Source organism: Pinus tabuliformis, chromosome J (genome assembly GCF_031772625.1).
Source record: "Pinus tabuliformis cultivar Carrire ecotype Pingquan chromosome J, CPIR1, whole genome shotgun sequence".
Lineage (NCBI taxonomy): Eukaryota > Viridiplantae > Streptophyta > Pinopsida > Pinales > Pinaceae > Pinus > Pinus tabuliformis.
Window position 1 is genome coordinate 150,787,770 of NC_142295.1, and position 22,054 is coordinate 150,809,823.

A 22,054-nucleotide genomic window follows, 5' to 3' on the forward strand; every position below is an offset into this window, starting at 1 on the left:
CTCCAGAAGCAACAAAGGCCTTTGAACATTTTAAAGAGGCAATGTGCCAAGCACTGGTCTTAGCTACACCAGACTTCACAAAAACCTTTATTGTGGAATGTGATGCTTCAGGAAATGGAATTGGTGTTGTTCTAATGCAAGATGAAAGACCCATTGCTTTTGAAAGTCGTCCAATCAAGGGAAAGTTTTTAAGCAAAGCTATTTATGAGAAGGAAATGTTGGCAATACTCCATGCACTTAAGAAATGGCGACCCTACCTAATGGGAAGACACTTCAAGGTAAAAACGGATCATGATAGCCTTAAATACTTTTTAGAACAAAGATTATCCTCTGAAGAGCAACAAAAGTGGGTCACAAAGATGTTGGGTTATGACTTTGAAATCAACTACAAAAAAGGGAAGCAAAATGTGGTGGCAGATGCACTCTCAAGAAAGGATGAGGATGTGGAAGCATTGTTGTGCGCCATTTCTATTATCCAACCAGATTGGATAAACGAAGCAAGGGAGGAATGGAAGAATGACGAAGAAGTGTGAGCACTTATTCGAAAGTTACAACAAGATTCCAGTACATCTGATACATTTAGCTGGCAAAATGATTCATTATGGTACAAAGATCGCTTACACCTCTGTAAGAATTCCCAGCTAAAACAAAAGATTCTTATGGAATTGCACACTTCTCCCTTAGGAGGGCACTCAAGATTTTTAAGAGCTTACCACAGGGTTAAGAAGGAACTTTTTTGGGATGGCCTTAAATCAGATATTCAAAAGTTTGTGGCGGAATGTTTTGTTTGCCAACAAAATAAAGTTGAAACAATTAAGACACCCGGTCTATTACAACCTTTATCCATTCCAAGCCAACGTTGGGAGGAGGTTTCAATGGATTTTATCACAAGTTTACCCAAGTCTGAGGGAAAGAGTGTCATCATGGTGGTAGTTGACAGACTTACCAAGTATGCACACTTTTGTGCATTATCACATCCATTTAAGGCCAGTACAGTTTCTACTGCATTTATGGAAACAATTCAAAAGCTACATGGAAACCCAAAGATTATTGTAAGTGACAAAGATCCCATTTTCACTGGAAATTTTTGGACAAAATTATTTTCTTGTCTTGGTACTCAGTTAGCTCATAGCTCATCTTATCATCCTCAATCTGATGGGCAAACTGAGATAGTAAGCAAATGTTTGGAAGGATATCTCCGTTGCTTTGTATCTGATAAACAGACACAATGGGTCAAATGGTTGCCTCTGGCTAAATGGTGGTATAACACTTCCTTCCATACAGCAACAAAAATGACCCCATTTATGGCACTTTATGGGTATCAACCACCATCCATCACATCATATTTAAGAGAAAATTCTAAGGTTCAGGCAGTGGAACATCACATCAAACATCAACAACAAGTCCTCCAACTCTTAAAGGATAACCTCGTGTTGGCACAGAATAAAATGAAACAACAGGCAGATCAACATCGCAGCGAAAGAAGTTTTGATGTAGGTGATTGGGTATTCCTACAGCTACAACCATATAAGCAAATGTCCCTCAAGCAAGCTAAGGAGGATAATAAATTATCACCAAAGTATTATGGTCCGTACAAGGTGTTGCAAAAGATTGGTACTATGGCATACAAATTGGAGCTTCCTGCAGCTTTTCGATTGCACCTAGTTTTCCATGTTTCATGTTTAAAGAATGTTATAGGTGACAAGCTCCCAGTTCAAACAATATTGCCAGAACTTGACAAGGAAGGAAAAAATATTTTGGAACTGGAAGCAGTCATAGAAACAAGAACTCGACAGCTACGAAATCGATCAATTTCGGAGTATCTTATCAAGTGGAAGAACTTATCTACTGAAGATTCCACATGGGAGGATTAGAATTTTATACAGAAGTATCCAGAACTACTCAAGCGTTGAGGACACCACTTTTTTGAAGGAAAGGGGCATGTTGGGTCCCTATAATACTAGTAATTATCCCATTACTATTGTAGTTATACCCCTTATTAATATTGTTGTGCCTCTATTGCCCCCATATTGTTATTACTGTGCCCCATAGAATCCCTCTATTGTTATTTTTGTGGCTTTATATTATTATTGTTAGGTCGGCTGGGTTATATTGTGACTCCTTAGACTCCTATATATAGAAAGGAGGTTTTGTCATTTGTATCATCGAACAATTGTTCATTTATTAATGTAAAGGAGGTTGCCCCCTCGAAGAGGCTAAATTCTAAGGCATTGATCTATCTTTTCTATCTTTTCTTGAGCTGGATTCATAACAGATTGGTCAGAAAAATGCTTGTCCATTATAAACTGTAAAACAAAAACTATCTACTACAAGAATGAGCTGGGAGAAGGGCAAAGGATGCAAGGCATCCTGAGGCCCGTGTTGGTTCGGCCAATAACCGCCTCTCAACTGGAAAAGTGTATCAGAAAAGGGTGTCAGGTTTATGCTATTCAGGTTGGGTATGCCAACACAAAGGACAAGATAGCCACCTTGGATAGTATTCCAGTTGTTCAAGAATTTTCAGATGTATTCCCGGAAGAGATACCAGGACTGCCACCTAAGAGAGACATAGATTTCACTATTGAATTCATGCTAGGAGCAACTCCGGTGTCCCAAGCCCCTTATCGTATGAGCACACCAGAACTCACAGAACCAAAAATACAATTGCAAGAATTGTTGGATAAAAATTGCATCCGCCCCAACATGTTGCCTACGGGAGCCCCCATGCAGTTTGTCAAAAAAGGGGATGGAACCCTTTGAATATGCATAGACTATCGTCAACTGAATAAGTTAAAAATTAATACAAGTACCCATTGCCCCGAATTGGCGAACTATTTGACCAAGTAAAAGGGGCAACCATATTTTCAAAAATTTATTTATGATCGGGATATCACCAGATCAGACTCAAAGAGGAGGATATAGCCAAAACTGATTTTATGACTTGCTATGGACACTATGAGTTTGTGGTATTATCCTTTGGGTTATCCAATGCTCCTGCAACCTTTATGTGTTTAATGAATAGAATATTTCATCAGTATTTAGATAAATTTATATTAATATTTATTGACGATATATTGATATATTCCAGGAATATTGAGGAGCACAAGGAACATCTAAGACTGGTGATGAAAACCATCCAAAAACATAAATTATATGCCAAATATAGCAAGTGTGACTTCTTTAAGGAAAAAATTCAGTACTTGGGACATATTATCACTAAGGATGGAATCGCAGTGGCCCCCGAGAAGATAACGACCATAATGGAATGGCCAGTACCAAAGGACATAGCGGATATAAGATCTTTTATGGGGTTAGCAGGTTATTACAGACGGTTCGTGGAAGGATTATCTAGAGTGGCCTATCCTATCACCTCCCTACAAAAGAAAGAGAAAACTTTTAAATGGACCGCAAAATGCCAAAAAAGTTTTGAACAGCTCAAGCATCTGCTTAGCATAGTGCCTATATTAAGCATAGCACATCTAGGTAAGGACTATGTGGTGTGCACATATGCAAGTAAGGAATGGGTAGGAGGGGTACTGATGCAAGAATGTAAGGTAATCACCTATGAGTCCAGGAATTAAAGGAACATGAGAAGAAATATTCTGCTTACGATCTGCAGTTGGCAGTTGTTATTCACACCTTAAAGATGTGGCGCCACTACCTGATGGGTAAAAAGTTTCTGTTAATAAGAGATCATCACAGCTTGACTAGTTATTTCAATCAGCCTAGCTTAAATGCTAGGCAGGCATGGTGGGTAGATTTCCTAAGTGGTTTTGACTTTGAGATTAAGCATCTAAAAGGGAAAGAGTACTGGGTAGTGGATGCTTTAAGTCGAAAGGTACATTGTCTCTATGAAATTTCTTGCAGCAAGGGGTGAGCTACCTTTGATGAAATGATTAAAAAGGCAGCATAACAAGATTCAAAATATCAAAAAATATGACAGCAAGTTCAGAATCCAACCAGTAAGAAAAATCAATAAGGATACACTATGGATGTTGCTGACATGCTGAATTATAAAAAAAGGTTGTATGTGCCCAACCAAAATTACATTAAAAGCTTAATTTTAGATGAATTTCATTGAAGTCCTTACGCTGGACACCCGGGGTATCAAAAGCTGATTACTGCACTTCTAAAGGAGTATTATTGGCTGGGCATGAAAAAAGATGTAGCAGAATATTTGTCACGTTGCCTAGAATGACTACAAGTTAAAGCAGAACATCACCACCCTGCTAGGTTATTGCATCCATTACCAATTCTGGAGTGGAAATGGGAAACCATCTCTATGGATTTCATAACAATATTACCCAAGTCAAAAAGAAAAAATGATTCCGTCATGGTGGTGGTGGACAATTAAGAAAATCAGCTCATTTTATACCAGTACAATCCACTTACAAAGCAGTGCAGATTGCCCATATTTTTATGAAAAATATTTTCAGGCTGCATGGGTTACCAAAAACTATAATTTCTGACCATGATTTGAAATTTACCTCAGCATTCTCGAAAACTTTGTTTGAGGGGTTAGGGACTCAATTAAACTTTAGTACTACCTATCATCCCCAAACAGACGGACAAACTAAACGGGTGAATCAAGTAGTAGAAGATATGCTGAGGTCATATGTAATGCAGAAACCATCTAAATGGGAGTTCTATCTGCACTTGGTCGAATTTTTGTATAACAATGGTTATCATACTTCCTTGCAGATGAGACTGTTTGAAGTCCTGTGTGGACGGAAATGCTGCACACCCTCCAATTTGGGGGGACCAGAGGACAAGTTAATGCTAGGGCCCGAAATGTTAAAAGAGATGGAACAAATGGTCAAGAAGGTATGATCCAACTTGAAGGTAGCCCAAGATAGGCAAAAGAATTTCGTCAATAAGAAGAGTAATTTTAAAGAGTATCAAGTAGGGGATCATGTGTATGTGAGAATTCAAGCAAAAAGGAGTATGTTACAATGGAATGGGTGCACCATGCTGGCACCTCGGTTTTGTGGACCATTTCAAATCTTAACGAGGCTTGGGCCAGTGGCATACCAACTCACCCTACCAAGCCATATTTGGGTCCACAATGTCTTCCATGTGTTAGTATTAAAAAGATATGTTTATGATCCGAACCACATAGTCAATTGGCAAGATGTACAGGTAAAGGAGAATCTTAAGTAGGCCAATTAATTGCGATGTGAAAGGCAAAAATGACTGTAATTCTGTTGTTTCAGGTCGAGCTACTGAGTATACTTGAAGGAAGAGAAGTAACATTGTGGAAACAAGCCATCAGTTAGGTTAAAGTGCAATGGCATCACTTTGGGACAGATGAGGCCACCTAGGAGGATGAACAGCTCTTGAAAGAAGCTTATCCAAATCTGTTTGAGGCTGGAAAACATCGAGATGATGTTTGATTTCAGGGGGGGAAGATGTTATGTTCCTAGAAAAACTGTAAATATTTTATTTACCACTATAAAAAACAAACTGGATAATATTGTTATTCTATGTTTGGATTAATAATACTGTTAATTTATGAAGTTAGAAAATGATTGAGTTATAATAGATTTTTTAACTTCTCATAAAAGAAGTTGGAAAGAGGAAGTTGCTGGAAAAAAACAATAACTTCCTCCCCTAACTGAGAAACACTCCAAGGAAAAGGGGGCGAGGGGAGGAAAAAACAGTGTTGTAATGTTAGACAATAAAGGGGGAAGAATGCTAAGTCTGGTGATGACACGATAGCATTGGCACTAAGTGCGAAATTTGGCTGAAGACAGTAGTCTTACAAGTAGGCTTGGGGGGAGATTTCATCTTGAAGATGAATCTCATGGTCGGGAGGAAGACATGTAGAGGATGAAAAGGTGACTGTGATCGTTGGAATCTACTGCACAAGAAATACAGGTAATTAGTACTTACAACAACCACATTGTGACAGATACTATCGTGCTTTGATTAATTGTGAGTGTTGTAGAGGGAGCGAGCTCCCAACTTATAAATATCATAAATTCGTTGTCATTAGGGTTTATAATTTATGTGGAATGGATACCTTATACCAAAAATCAATACTGTGGAAATACAATAGAATTAGCCCAGAAACATAGATTAGTTTATCTACTGTGAAAAAAAGCAGAAGAGAAAAACTATCAAACCAGAACAGGTTAGTTCAGTCAAGCTGACACTAACAGTAGAATTAGTGACTGTGCAAAGCAGTTATATATTGTTAAAATATTAGTGGTGAAGTATGTACAAACTGGTTAAAAGTCTCTTAAGAATTCTGTGTAATATAAGAGCATGTATAAACTTAACTTAAGAATTCTGTGTAAAATAAGAACCTGGATGAATTTAAGAACCCATGTAATTTTCAAACTTGTGTGAGCTAAGAACCAAGTAAATTATGAACCAGAGAAAATTACCTAAACTTGCTAGTGCAATAAGAAGATAGAAGCACTAGTACATGAGTGAAACTGTCAGCAAGCTCAAACCAGAAACATGGAATGAGCTACCGAAAACTATAATCGGGTCTACTCCGAAAGCTGAATGGTGTTATTACAGGAAAAGACCACAATATTAGTAGTCTAGAACCTTGTAGAGCCTTCCTGAAAACCCATTCACATGAAACGAGACCCTAAGTAGCAAATAATAACAGTGTTTACGCTCGCGCCTAGATTCTTGAAAGCTTCAAGAATCATAACCATGGCGGAGGAAAACTAATACTCTAATCAGTTTTGCAAAAGTAAAATTGAACCCAAACTCAAGCTCAGCACTGTTATGATAGAATTAAACATGGATATTTAAAATGGTGGACAAATGCACTCAGAACAAACCATTCTCATGAAAATTATACAAACGAATTGGAAAAAATACCAGTGTTGTTAACACAACTGGAAAAGAGTATATGTATTACTAGCTATGAAAAGAAAAGAAATTATACAGTCATATTTTAGGAAAATTAAACTCACATTGATTCAACATCATGTAAAATGTAAACAACTTTGATCCTGTATTACAAAACATAGAAAAGTTGAACAAATCTACAATGTAGCCTCAGATACAGGGCCGTAGCCTTCGATAACCTTAGACAGACTCAAATTTATACATGTTTACAACTTTTACAAAAGAGAAGACCTCCACTAGGTAAACAAGGGAGCTGGTGAGTAGCCGACATGGGAATTCCATTTAGTTCCAGGTCAGAAGCTAAAACTAGCTCCCCTGGAATGGTTGAATCTAAACCCACAAACTTGAACTCGAGAGACTTTTCCTCACGGTCAAAAATCTAGGCAGGGATGCCAAAGAGCTTACCTGGAAACCTTCGAGCACCCAAGCCAGGTAAGGGAACTGCAACACCTTCGTTACAGCTCATGGCCCGTGGTTCCACTTCTACCATGCCTGCAGAGGGTTGCGAGTCAAATGTAACAGTAAACAAGCCTAGAATCAGTTAAAAACATAGCGGAAAAACACAAAGGGAAACTCTCACCTGGTAACTGGATGGGTATCACAAATTCCACGGACAAGAAACCCCTTGACTGCTTCTAAAACATGCCAACTGAATCGTATTCAAAAGCTGTAGGCCAAGCAACCCGCAAGAGGAGAAGGAGAGTCAAGCATGGTGCCAAGGAAGGAGGAAGCAAATGAATCGTGAAACCAACAAAAGAGACTGAAAAGCCTTCTGGAGAGCGCCCAACCATGAGATTGAAAACCCGTAACCACCATCGTTGATGCGTCGAAGGATCCCAAGAAGTTCTGGCACACATTAATTTGGCATAGCAAGGAATTAATTGTCAAAATATCTGGTGTGTGATAAGCTCGATGCGTGAGCTAATGTGTTCAGAATGGAGTGAATGACAATTTAATGAGACTGTTGGTGGACTTCCAGTGTTACAACTTAGTTGTATATCATAATTTCAATGATCCGAATAATGTAAACAATCCATGAAAACTATTACCATGGTAAAGGTAAGATTATAATGTTTGATATAGTCAGGGAATGTTATTGTTTTATTTTTTAATATTTAATAAAATTGGTATTTTTATTATTATGTTTGAAATGGAGACATGACATCCATGCATCTAATGCAAGTAATCAAATTAGATTAGAAATCAACCTCTACACTAAAATTAATGCATCCAGTGAAAGAAATCCAAACTATATATCTTAAAAATATTTTTTCTTAATAATCTATAATGTGAAGATTAACAACATATATTGCATCTAATGCAAGCAATCAAATAAGATTACAAAACAACATCTACACTGAAATCCATGCATCTAATGGAAGCAATCAAATGAGTTTAGAAATCAACATCTACACTAAAATTAATGCATCTAGTGAAAGAAATCCAATAGGATTAGAAATCTAACTCTACATTGAAATAAATTCATATAGTGAAAGCAATAAAAAGTATTAGAAATCAACATCTACATTGAAATTAATGCATCTAGATAAAACAATCAAATATTATTAGAAATTAACATCTACATTGAAAGCAATGCGTCTAGTGCAAGCAATTGAATATAATTATAAGAAAACATCATCTACACTAAATTCAATGCATCTAGTGCAAGCAATTGAATATAATTATAAGAAAACATCATCTACACTGAAATCAATGCATCTACTGCAAGAAATATTCTTCCATCTCTCTCCCATCCATCTAATCTTGAAAAATATTTTTAACAATTTACAGCCTCAAGATTAAAAACATCCAATCCATCTAGTGCAAGAAATCAAATAGGATTAGAAAACATCTACACTGAAATTAATGTGTCTAATGCAAGAAATAAAATAATATTATAAATCAACATCCACACTTAAATCAATGCATCTAATGCAAGCAATCAAATATAATTAGAAATAAACACCTACACTAAAATCAACGCATCTAGTGCAAGCAATCAACTAGGATTAGAAATCACCATCTACGCTGAAATCAATGCATCTAGAGCAAGCAATCAAATAGGATTAGAAATAAACATCTACACTCAAATCCATGCATCTTGTGCAAGAGATCTTCTTCCCTATCTCCTCCCACCATATATATCTACATATATATATATCTATATATATATATATATATCTATATATATATATATATATATATAGATATATAGATATATATATATATATCCCTCCCTCTATCTCTCTCTATTGGAAATAATACTGAGAGGGGGGGTGTTTCGATATTAACAAATTATTTTCAATATTCCCTCTAGATTTATAATTTAATTTATTCTTCAGATGTTGACCATTAATTTGAATTTTAGTACCATATAATAATGAACAGGAATAAGAAAAACAGACAGTCACACCAAAAAACACCAGATATAAGGTGGAAACCCAATGTGGGTGAAAACCACCTGCTGCAATATGTCTCTATCTTCTTTCAATTAGAAACTTCTTTTGCAATGATTCTATACTGGTACAATCCTTTACCAGTACGCAGGCTGCAACCTACAGAAAGATACAACCCTCTCTCGTTTTCCAGTGTCTCCTGGAAGGGAGCGACAACCCCCTTAGCTCTTGTACTAGTTGAGCTACTAGTACGTAGGTGCTAACCTACTTCTTCTCTTCTAAGGACCATGTTTCATTAATTTTCAGATTGGATCAATGAACATCAAATAATCATCAAGTACATGTGAATGAACCAATCTCCTTTTACAATCAACTAATGAATCAACCAATAGCTTCTCAGAATGCAGTAACCAGAAAAGCAATACCAGTAATCTAAACCTAGAACTTTGCAGCAATAGACAGAAGGAAGCCAAGAAATATTTCAAGAAAATTCCGCAACTTCACCAATAGAAACCTGCGAATATCTGCACTTCTTCTGTGTCTAGCCTGCGTAGCTCCACACCTGCTCTGTCTACTCGACAACGCACCTCCGCACCTGATCCATCTGCTGAACTGCGCACCTCCGCACCTACGCCGTTTACTGGACTACGAATCTCCGCACCTGATCCGTCTGTTGGACTGCGCACCTCTGCACCTGCGGCTTCTGCTGGACTGTGCACCTCCGCACCTACGCCTTCTCCTTGACTGTGGACCTCTGCACCTGCGCCTTCTACTGGACTGCGTACCTCCGCACTTCTCCTTCTACTAGACTGCGTACCTCCACACCTGATCTTGTTGCTAAGCTGCGTACCACTGCACCTGCGTTGTGGATCACCTGCGGACCTCTGAATAGAGCCAAATTATCAGTCCTCGAATGTGCCACAGTCTGTCAGATCCACAGATCTGATCATGCGCCAAAGACATCACAACCCCTCAATTGATCTATCTTCTCATGCTCATGTTCAACTCTAACTCACCAACCGATTACAATTATTTCAGATCTAGTTCCTCTTAAGATATTCAACACATAAGTGTCTAGCCAAATTATCTCCTTTCCTTTTTATAGGCAAGCCCTTACACAAACCATGGATCAAAACCATAGAAAGCCAATACAAGGGACCAAAAAACCAGGGTTCAATGTTTTAGATGCAATACCACGAACCAAAACCATAGGATCGAACACGTCGGACTAGATACCATGGACCAATCATAAAAATTCCCACATGCGCACGCTTCTCTGCATGATAGTGAGTGAATTCGACATCCGCACCTTTTGTTCGAAGAACCTGCGGGTATGTCTGCACTTCTTGTTCGGAGCACCTGCGGATATCTCATTTTCTATTATTTTGAGAGCCTGAATAGAGATTTTCCACTTGAGTGAGTTGCCATCAAGGACAACACCTGTGCCATAGCGCCAAACCTGAATCATAATGCCAACAATCTCCCCCTTTGGACTTGATGGAAACCCCAAGATCCTCAAAGTCATTCTCCCCCTTTGTCATCAAGGGAAAAGGGTTATGCTCCCCCTGAGACCATGCTGAAAACTCTGTTCTGCTGTGCTGATCGTGCTCCCCCTGACTGTAGGCCAGATCTGCAAAAGAAATTTTCTTCAAGAAGAACCATAAACCACCATACACCAAATGACCTTCCTATTAGCAAAAGACTCTATACATACATTCATCACCCAACCAAGTGGGGATCATCCTCCCAACCAAGTGGGGTTACATCAGAAATTTACATATGACAACCAATTACATTATTCATCCCAGACATAGGTCGTTACATGACCTTGACAAAAGAAATATAAGACATAGAGACAAAACATTAGCAGCAATATTCAAATCATCATCCATGTACTCCTTCTGTACATGCTCCTCCAAGATCTTCTACAATAATGCCAACAATGCATTATTAGAAGAATATATGCTCCCCCTGAACCTGTGCCATTTGGTCTTCGATCAATCCATAAACCAATGAATGTACGCGTATACCCCATATGAAACTCGCATACACCCAACAATCTCTGAACCAGAAAAGATTCAACAGCAAGATGATGCATCAACTACCCATAGCTTTTGCCTGACGTATTCAAAGGTCTCCTTGGGCAGCGGTTTGGTGAGTATATCGGCAACTTGTTCCTTAGAGGGAACATACTCCAACTTGACCTTTTGTTCAAGCACTTGTTCCCGAAGAAAATGATACTTGATTGGTATGTGCTTGGTCTTTGAATGCATGACAGGATTCTTTGAAATACTGATTGCACTTGTATTATCATAGAAGATGGAGATAGGTGGAGTACAAGTGATTTGCATGTCTTGCAATGTTTGCATCATCCAAAGGAGTTGTGTGCAGCAACATGCAGCAGCTACATATTCTACTTCAGCTGTAGATAATGCAATAGAGCTTTGTTTCTTGCTGAACCAAGATACTAATCTAGGACCCATGAAGAATGCACCACCACTAGTGCTTTTCCTGTCATCGACGCTTCCGGCCCAATCTGCATCTGTATAAGCATGAAGTGTGAGATTTGTATCTCTAGGATACCATAAGCCATAGTTTTGAGTTCCTTGAAGTTACTTGAAGATTCTCTTAACTTCCTGAAGATGAGTTTCCTTTGGATTTGCTTGAAATCTTCCAACAATTCCCACTGCATGCATGATGTCTGGTCGGGTACCTATCAAATAAAGCAGAATTCCAATCATGGATCTATAGGTTGGTTGATGAACTATTGTCGACTCATCATTCGCGCTGAGGCTGCATCTTGTCACCATAGGGGTACATACTGGTTTCGAATCCTCCATCCCATATTTCTTCAATATCTGCTTGAGATACTTGGTTTGTGATATAAAAATACCGTCTTTGTTTTTTTGGACTTGCAAACCAAGGAAATCTGTGAGCTCACCAGGCATGGACATTTCAAACTCCTTTTGCATCACTAAGGCAAACTTTTGACTCATTTCTTCTTCATTGCTACCAAAGATGATATCATCTACATACACAACAAGTATTAGCAACTTTTCATTATCAACCTTTATATATAGATTGTTGTTAGTTGATCCTTTTATAAAACCTTGTTGATGAAGATATTTATCCAACTGATAATACCATGCCCTAGGAGCCTGTTTAAGACCATAGAGAGCCTTTTTGAGCCTGCATACAAGATTTGGATCATTTCCAAGGATGAACCCATCTGGTTGTTCAATGTACACTTCTTCATTCAAGTCTCCATTCAGAAAGGCAGATTTTATGTCCATCTGAAATACATTGAACTTCTTAAAGCTAGAGAGAGCAACAAACATTCTTATAGCCTCAAGTCTAGCAACTAGTGCAAAGGTTTCTTCAAAGTCTATGCCCTCTTGTTGCGCATATCCTTTACAAACAAGTCTTGCCTTATTTCTAACCACATCTCCATTTTCATTCAGTTTATTTTTGAAAATCCACTTTGTCCCTATGACACTCTTATCTTTTGGTCTAGGAACCAATTCCCAAGTGTTATTCCTTTCAATCTGTTCAAGTTCTTCATCCATTGCCTTGACCCAGCATTCATCTTTGCATGCCTCTCTTACATTTTGTTGTTCATGGGAGGAAAGTAATGCCAAATAGCTTGAAGCTTCTGCAATTGTTCTTCTTGTTTGTATGCCTACCTCCTTTTGCCCCAAAATTTGAGATTCTGGATGATTCTTTTGAACATACCTGGATGGAGTCTTTTCTTCTATCCTTATATGTTCCTCTGGTGCCTCATGGGTTTCTTCTTCATTATGAATCTGATTTGATGTTGATGGATAGTCCTCATCATCTTCGAAGCCTTCAGATCTTACCTGCCTGGGAGTCTTTTCTTTTTCATCCACCACTACATCAATGTTGTCGACAATTCTTCCAAGCCTTTTATTGTAACATTTGTATGCTTTGCTGTGAGGAGAATAACCAAGGAGAATACCTTCCTCTACTCTAGGTTCAAACTTGCCAAGATTTTCATCATTATTTTTAATATAGGATTTGCTTCCAAACATTTTGAAATGTTTTACCGAAGTCTCACCATACCAAAGCTCATGAGGAGTTTGAGTGCTGTTCACCCGAATATTTGTCTTGTTGAGAATAACAACTACAGAAAATGCGGCTTCACCCCAGAAGGTTGCGGGAGTTCCGAAATCATCAAGCATAGCACGAGCCATTTGTTGAACCATTATGTTCATCCTTTCCACCACTCCATTTTGTTGTGGAGTCCTAGCTGTAGAGAATTCCCTTATTATTCCATGTTCTTCACAAAAGTCGAAAAATTCATTCGAGGTAAACTCCCCACCTCTATTAGACCTGAGGCATTTGATTTTGTGATCTAATTCGTTCTCCACCAAGGCTTTGAATGATTTGAACTTTTCAAAGGCTTCGTCTTTGTGCTTCATAAGTCCTATCCAACACATCCTAGAAAAGTCGTCAATGAATAATATGATATATTATTCTCCTCGAGGTGACCTTTTCCTAGATGGGCCACATACATCAGTATGGACAAGTTCAAGTGGCCTGCTAGCTGATCCTTCCTTCTCAGGCAAATTAGTTCTGGTTTTCTTACGAAACTGACACAATTTGCAAATTGTATTGTCTGGAGTTTTGATGTCTGGAAGACCACGAACTGCCTGGTATTTACATGCTTTCCTTATCTGTGAGAAGCTGAGATGCCCCAATCTTCTGTACCATAACCAGTGTTCATTGTTCTTGCTTAGATAGCATTGATGTTGTCCTTCTCTGAATATGTATAAATTATTTGGAGTCCTTATGCCTTTGATCATTATTTTTCCTGTATCAAGATCACGAACACTACATTCATTTGATCGAAATATTACCTCTATTCCTTTATCACACATCTGACTGACACTCAACAAATTATGCTTTAACCCCTCAACATACATAAAATTTCCAGCTTTGACCTTTTCTTTCAACTGAACAGAACCTTTACGTTTTATGAGCGCAGGGGTGTCATTTGCAAAAGTGACCTTCTTTTCCTTCTCTAAGGCACTATATGACTGGAGATTTTCCTTATCACCCGTCATGTGTTTCGAACAGCCACTATCAATGTACCATTGATTTTCTTGCCCTTCTACATATAATGCTATACCACATCTCTCAGGTTGTGGTTCCTTCATTTTCCATGTTTTGACACTTGAGGCTTGGTCCTTCTGAGTTGTCTGCCGAAACCTGCTCCTGCATTCAGAATCTTCATGACCGAAGTTGTTACAAATAGAGCATTCTATTTCATTTTCAAGAGCAGAAAATTTATTGTAGGTTCTTTTCATGATCCCAGTCATGCTCCTTTGTTTTTTAGCTTCTCTAGTCATGATTGTCTTATAGGAAACACATTGAGTTGCTTTGTGGCCAAAGTTATGACAAGAGAAACATTGGCCATTGAAGAAACTCCTGTGATTATCAAATCTACTAGCCAAATGATTGTAGTTTCTATTGACATCCATTCTTGAGGCAAATTGAGAAGGTTTTACCTGAGGCTGGTTGTAGGTTCTGTTTGTCCTTAAAGTGGATTGTCCCCGATTTACCTGATAGTCTTTGTTCATTCTTGATGTAAACTGTCCCTCATTTACCTAATGATTTCTATTAGGCCTTTTCTCGCTCCTCCTTGCTGCATCAAGATAAATTTTAGAGGTGGATGCTTGAGATGCTTATTCATTATATCCTAGACTTGTCTTGATTAGTGGAGAATGTTGCATATTGATAATCTCATCCATAGTTTTAGATCCTTTAACAAATTTAAGATTAAGAGCTTTTGTTTTCTCAATCTCTTTTCTAAGACCAACAATTTCACATTCTAACTTTTCATGAAGTTTTTCTTTTTCAGCCAGTTGGAATTGCAGAGTATCAATAATCATATTCTTCTCTTCTAAACAAATTTTGAGTTTAGAAATCTCTTTATACAAACCTTCTTCATCTATAGCATCCATGAAATCATCATCTTCAAAAGCCATTAAGAGTCTATAATTGTTACCTTGTTCATCTTCATCACTATTTGAAAGTCCATCACTGTCTTCATGAGTGTAATAACTTTTCTTATTTACATTCTATTTCTTGTTCCATCTGACAGGTTCCTTACCTTTATCAAGCTTGTCTTTATGAGGACATTTTGCAGCATAGTGACTGACTCTTCCACAAACAAAGCATTTGAAAGGTAACTTACCTCTGAATCTTCCAGCACCCCGTTGAAGGTTCTTGACAAAATTTGATTCTTCGTCTTCTTCTGATAGATGTCCTGACTCATAGTAATCTCCTTTGCCTGAAGCCTTGAATGCAACTTCTCTTCTGTCTGATGGTCCTCCTTTCCTCATTTCGTAAGCGGTCAGAATTTCGTGCATCTGTGACATAGGGAGGTTTCGTAGATTCTCCTTTTCTTCTATTGCAGAAAATTTAGATTCAAATTTAGGGGACAAGGATCTTAGAACCTTTTCAACCACAACAACCTCTTTTACTTCTTCACCCAAACTTTTCATACAATTAACAATCTCATCTACATGAAGGAAATAGTTAGCCACACTTTCATCATTGTGCATTCTAAGATTTTCATACTGAATTTTGAGGGTTTGAAGTTTTGCTCGTTTTACCTATTCATCTCCTTCATAGCCCAGAACAATCTTGTCCCATATTTATTTTGTGGATTTATACTGCATAAACTTGATGAATTCTAATTGAGATAGACATCCTAATAGAGTATTAACATCCTTTGCATTTGTTTCATATTGCTTCTTACCAGCTGGATCTGTACGTGTTGCTGACAGAAAAGTGTACCCTGTATCTATGATATCCCAAACTTCTGTACCAAGAGATTGAAGATAGGCAGTGACTCTTACCTTCCAATATACGAATTTTGTCCCATAAAAAATCGGTGGCCTGATCGATGCTTCTCTCTCGTAGTTGCTCATGATGATAGGTCTTCCTTCAAGCGATCAAGCTTCTTCTGAACAACCTGCTCTGATACCAATTGTTGGAAATAATACTGAGAGGGGGGGTGAATCAGTATTATCAAATTCTTTTCAATATTCCCTCTCGATTTATAATTTAATTTATTCTTCAGATGTTGACCATTAATTTGAATGTCAGTACCATATAATAATGAACAGGAACAATAAAAACATACAGTCACACCAAGGAACACCAGATATAAGGTGGAAACCCAATGTGGGTGAAAACCAACTGTTGCAATATGTCTCTATCTTCTTTCAATTAAAAACTTCTTTTACAATGATTGTGTACTGGTGCAGTCCTTTACTAGTACGCAGGCTGCAACCTGCAGAGAGCTACAACCCTCTCTCATTTTCCAGTCTCTCTTGGAAGGGAGCGATAACCCCCTTAGCTCTTGTACTAGCTGAGCTACTAGTACATAGGTGCTAACCTACTTCTTTTTTCCAAGGACCACGTTTCATTAATTTTCAGACTGGATCCATGAACATCAAGTACATGTGAATCAACTAATCTCCTTTTACAATCAACTAATGAATCAACCAATAGCTTCTCAGAATGCAGTAACCAGAAAAGCAATACCAGTAATCTAAACCCAGAACTCTACAACAATAGACAAAAGGCAACCAATAAATATTTCAAGAAAAGTTTGCAACTTCACCAATAGAAACCTACGAATATACGCAGTTCTTCTATGTCTAGCCTACGTAGCTCTGCACCTGCTCTGTCTACTCGACAGTGCACCTCCGCACCTGATCCATCTGCTGAATTGCGCACCTCCGCACCTACACCGTTTACTAGACTGTGAATCTCTGCACCTGATCCGTCTGCTATACTGCGCACCTCCACACCTTCTACTTCTGCTGGACTGCGCACCTCCGCACCTGCACCTTCTGCTGGACTGCGCACCTCCACACCTGCGCCTTCTACTGGACTTCATACCTCCTCACTTCTCCTTCTATTGGACTGCGTACATCTGCACCTGATCTTGTTGCTGAGCGGCCTACCACCGCACCTGCGCTGTGGATCACCTGCGGACCTCCGAATAGAGCCAAATTATCAGTCCTCCAATGTGCCACAGACTGTCAGATCCACAGATCTGATCATGCGCCAAAGAGATCACGACCCCTCAATTGATCTATCTTCTCATGCTCATGTTCAACTCTAACTCACCAACCGATTACAATTATTTCAGATCTAGTTCCTCTTAAGATATTCAACACATAAGTGTCTAGCCAAATGATCTCCTTTCCTTTTTATAGGCAAGCCCTTACACAAACCATGGATCAAAACCATAGAAATCCAATATAAGGGATCCTAAAACCGGGGTTCAATGTTTTAGATGCAATACCACGGACCAAAACCATAGGATCGAACATGTCAGACTAGATACCATGGACCAATCATAAAAATTCCCATGTGCGCGCACTTCTCTGCATGAAAGTGAGTGAATTTGATGTCCGCACCTTTTGTTCGAAGAACCTGCGGGTATGTCCGCACTTCTTGTTCGGGGCACCTGTGGGTCCGCAGCTTTTGTTAGACTCACCTGCGGGTATCTCATTTTCTATTATTTTGAGAGCATGAACAGAGATTTGCCACTTGAGTGAGTTGCCATCAAGGACAACACCTGTGCCATAGTGTCAAACCTGAATCATAATGCCAACACTCTCTTCTTCCCTCTCTTCACATCCCATCTATATCTCTATCTTCCTCTACCTCTCCTTTGTCTCTCTATATCACCCGCAATGAATACACACTCTTTCTCCATATCTATCTATCTCTCCCTCCCTCTTACTCTTCCTCCCCATCCCTCCCCATTATATTTCTCTTCCCTCTTACTCTCCTCTCTCCCTCCCTCTATCTCCCTACTTTTCTCTCTTTATTTATTTCTTCTTACCTACCTCTCTCTCCCCCTCCAACTCCCTCTCTCTCCCTCCATCTCACTCTATCCCCCCCCCCCTTTCTCTCTATTCGCCCTCCAACTCTATCACTATCTCCCTCCCTCCTCTATCCACATATATATATATATACAGATGGAGGGAGGGAGTGAGGGATATATATATATATATATATATATATATATATATATATATATATATATATATATATATATATATATATATATATATATATATACAGATGGAGGGAGGGAGTGAGGGATATATATATATATATATATATATATATATATATATATAGATAGATAGATAGATAGATATATCTTCGTCCCTTCCTCCATTCCTCCATATATATATCCCTCGCTCCCTCCCTCCATCCATATATATATATATATATATATATATATATATATATATATATATATATATATATCTCCCTCCCTCCCTCTATCTCTCTCTTCTTCCCTCTCTTCACATCCCAACTATATCCCTATTTTCCTCTGCCTCTCCTTCGCCTCTCTATATCACCCACAAAGTATACACACTCTTTCTCCATATCTATATATCTCTCCCTCCCTCTTACTCTCCCTCCCCATCACTCCCCATTATATTTCTCTTCTCTCTTCTCTCTCTCTCCCCCTCTCTCTCTCTCTCTCTCTACTTTTCTCTCTTTCTGTCTTTCTTCTACCTCTCTCTCTCTCCCCCTCCAACTCCCTCTCTCTCCCTCCATTTGTCCTCTCTATCACGTCCTCTCTCTCTTCCTTCCTCTCTATCCCTTTCTCTCCCACCTAGTTCTATTTCCCCCCTTTCTCTCTCTTCGTCCTCCAACTCTGTCACTATCTCCCTCCCTCCCTCCTCTCTCCATCTATATATATATCCCTCGCTCCCTACCTCCCTTTATCTATCTCTTCTTCCCTCTCTTCACATCCCATCTATATCTCTATCTTCCTCTGCCTCTCCTTTGTCTCTCTATATCACCTGCAAAGCATACACACTCTTTCTCCATATCTATCTATCTCTCCCTCCCTCTTACTCTCCCTCCCCCTCTCTCCTCATTATATTTCTCTTCCCTCTTGCTCTCCTCTCTCCCTCTCTCTCTCCACTTTTCTCTCTTTATGTATTTCTTCTTACCTACCTCTCTCTCCCCCTCCAACTCCCTCTCTCTCCCTCCCTCTCTCCTCTTTGTCATGTCCTCTCTCTCTTCCTTCCTCTCTGTCCCTTTCTCTCCCACCTCACTCTATCTCCCCCCACCTTTCTCTCTCTTCACCCTCTAACTCTGTGACTATCTCCCTCTCTCCCTCTTCTCTTCTTCTCTCCCCCCTTCCTTCCATATATCCTTCTTTGTCTCTCTATATCACCCCGAAACACACACACACTCTCTCCATCTCTCCCTTGTCACTCCTTCTTTGTCTCCCCACTTTTCTCTCTTAATGTATTTCTTCTTCACTCCCTATCTCCCCCTCTAAGTCCATCTCTATGTCCCTACCTCTCTCCTCCTCTCTCTGGTCCTTGCCCTCTCTCCCTTTCTCTCCTACCTCCCTATATCTCCCCCCATATCTCTCTCTCTCTCTCTCTCTCTACCCTCTAACCTTGTCGTTATCTCTCTCGCCCCCCTGTCTCTCTCCCTATCTATCTTCCCTTCAACCTTATCACTATATCTCCTCCTCCCGTCCCCACCATCCATCTTTGTGTCTCCACCTCTCTCTCTCTTACCCTTATCTCCCTCTCTGACTCCTCTCTTTCTATGTCTCTTCATTCCTCCTCTTCCCTCTCCTCCTCTCCCTTGTCACTCCCCCTATCTCTCCACCTATATCACTCTATCCCTTTGTTCTTCCCTCCATAGATATCTAGAGTTAATATATATCATGATATATTAATATATATTATAATATAAAAAATTTAATATTATATTAAATTTAATATTGCATTAATCCAAAGTTATCAAATTTAAGCATACTAATATTAGAATATATTAATATTAATATTATAATATCAATATTAGATTTAATGATGTTTTTTACATGGCATGATAACAAAATTTATAATAAAACTAAATCAAATTAATATTTTCAAATATTACAACTTTGATGTGGAAATATTTATGTCTTTAAATATTTTAATACATATGGCTTTTCCTTTTAAAGATTCATTTTACAAACCTTTAGTTTAAAAAAATATTAAAAGATTATGGAACAAGATTTTCCATTCTTTGTGTTGAATTAACCTTTTTATTTTGATTTAAGAAATGCTATTGGCTTTAGTAAAGAGTAAAAATGTTTAAAATTTTACTTAATTTGGCATTTTAATGTGGTAATTTTTTTATTAAAGGTAAATTTATGATCCATTCAAATTCACGTATATGATAAAGGAAATATTAAAAGCATGAGATAATTTACTATCCATTCAAATACATAATTATATTTTAATAATTAATCTTAGTCCATTAATAAGATTAAAAAGTTATATATAATTTAAAATTGGCTAAAATTAGCATAAATTATTTTTATTATTATTATTATTATTTTAGGACATGACATATTTACACATTTCGATCATACTGCATTGTAGAATGCGCCTCTCGGTGCAACCACCAACATTTGATCAACTACTTTATGGTACTTGTGAAATGAAATACCCAACACAATGATAAATGGCACTTTATGGCACTTGTGAAATGAAAAGCTTTATGGCACTTGTCGAATGAAATACTTTATGGCACTTGTCAAATGAAATACCCAATGGAATACCAAACACAATGTTAAATGAAATACCCATAGCTACCCCAACTATCCTAGGTTGAGGTATGGTTTTGGTTTATCTTGAAGTTTCTAGCCAATTGTTCCACACCATACCAAGATCTGTGCAAGTGGGTAAGATCAATGGATGGGATTGTCATGTGGTTTCAATCGCTTTAATTTCTTCCTTCTCAAATCAAGGGTCCATATTTCATGAGGGTTGGTTAGGGCATTACCCATTCCCCAAACCTTTGTCAATAGTTTCATTCACTCCTTGCACCTTCGGCGGCTGCTTTGCAACGATGGTGTTTCTTCCAAATGCAAACTCGCACCAAGAGTCTATCACAACTTACATGTAGTTGACTAGACCTTTGACTGATCACAGTTGTTGTAAGTTGCATTATGAGAACTTATGGTTTACTGTTGAACCTCTATGTTGTAACCCTTGGTGATTTCATTACGCCTTTCGCTAGTTCTCAGAAGGAGTTGTAATGTTAATTGTTCACTACTGGAGTGGGTGCCCTTTTATCCATGCATAGGTAAGCAAGGGTTTTAAATTCTACAGAATTAGAAATTTTATCTAGCTATAGAGGGATAGTTGCTCAAAGTGGGAAACTTCCTAAGATTGTGTCTATTAAGGGTACCTTGGATGACTGTAGCTACCCCAGCTATCCTAGGTTAGCGTATGGTTTGATTTGATCTCGAATTTTCTAGACATTTATTCCGCACCATATAACGATCTATGCAAGTGGGTAAGATCAATGGTTGGGATTGTCGTGTGGTTTCAATCACTTTGATTGCTTCCTTACCAAATCAAGGGTCCAAATTTCATGAGGGTTGGTTAGGGTATTACCCCTCCCCCAAACCCTTGTTAGTAGGTGGTTAGTAGCTTCATTCTCTCCTTTCATCTCCTACAGCTTCTCTGCAATGATGGTGTTTCTTCCAGATGTGAACTCGCTCCAAGAGTTTGCCATGACTTACAGGTAGTCTACTAGATCTTTGACTGCTCACAATTTCTATAAGTTGCATTATGATAACTTACATTTTACTATTAAACCTCTTTGATGTAACCCTTGGTGATTTCATTACGCCTTTCACTAGTTCTCTAAAGGATTTGTACTATGAGTTATTCACTACTGGAGTGGGTGCCCTTTTATCCATG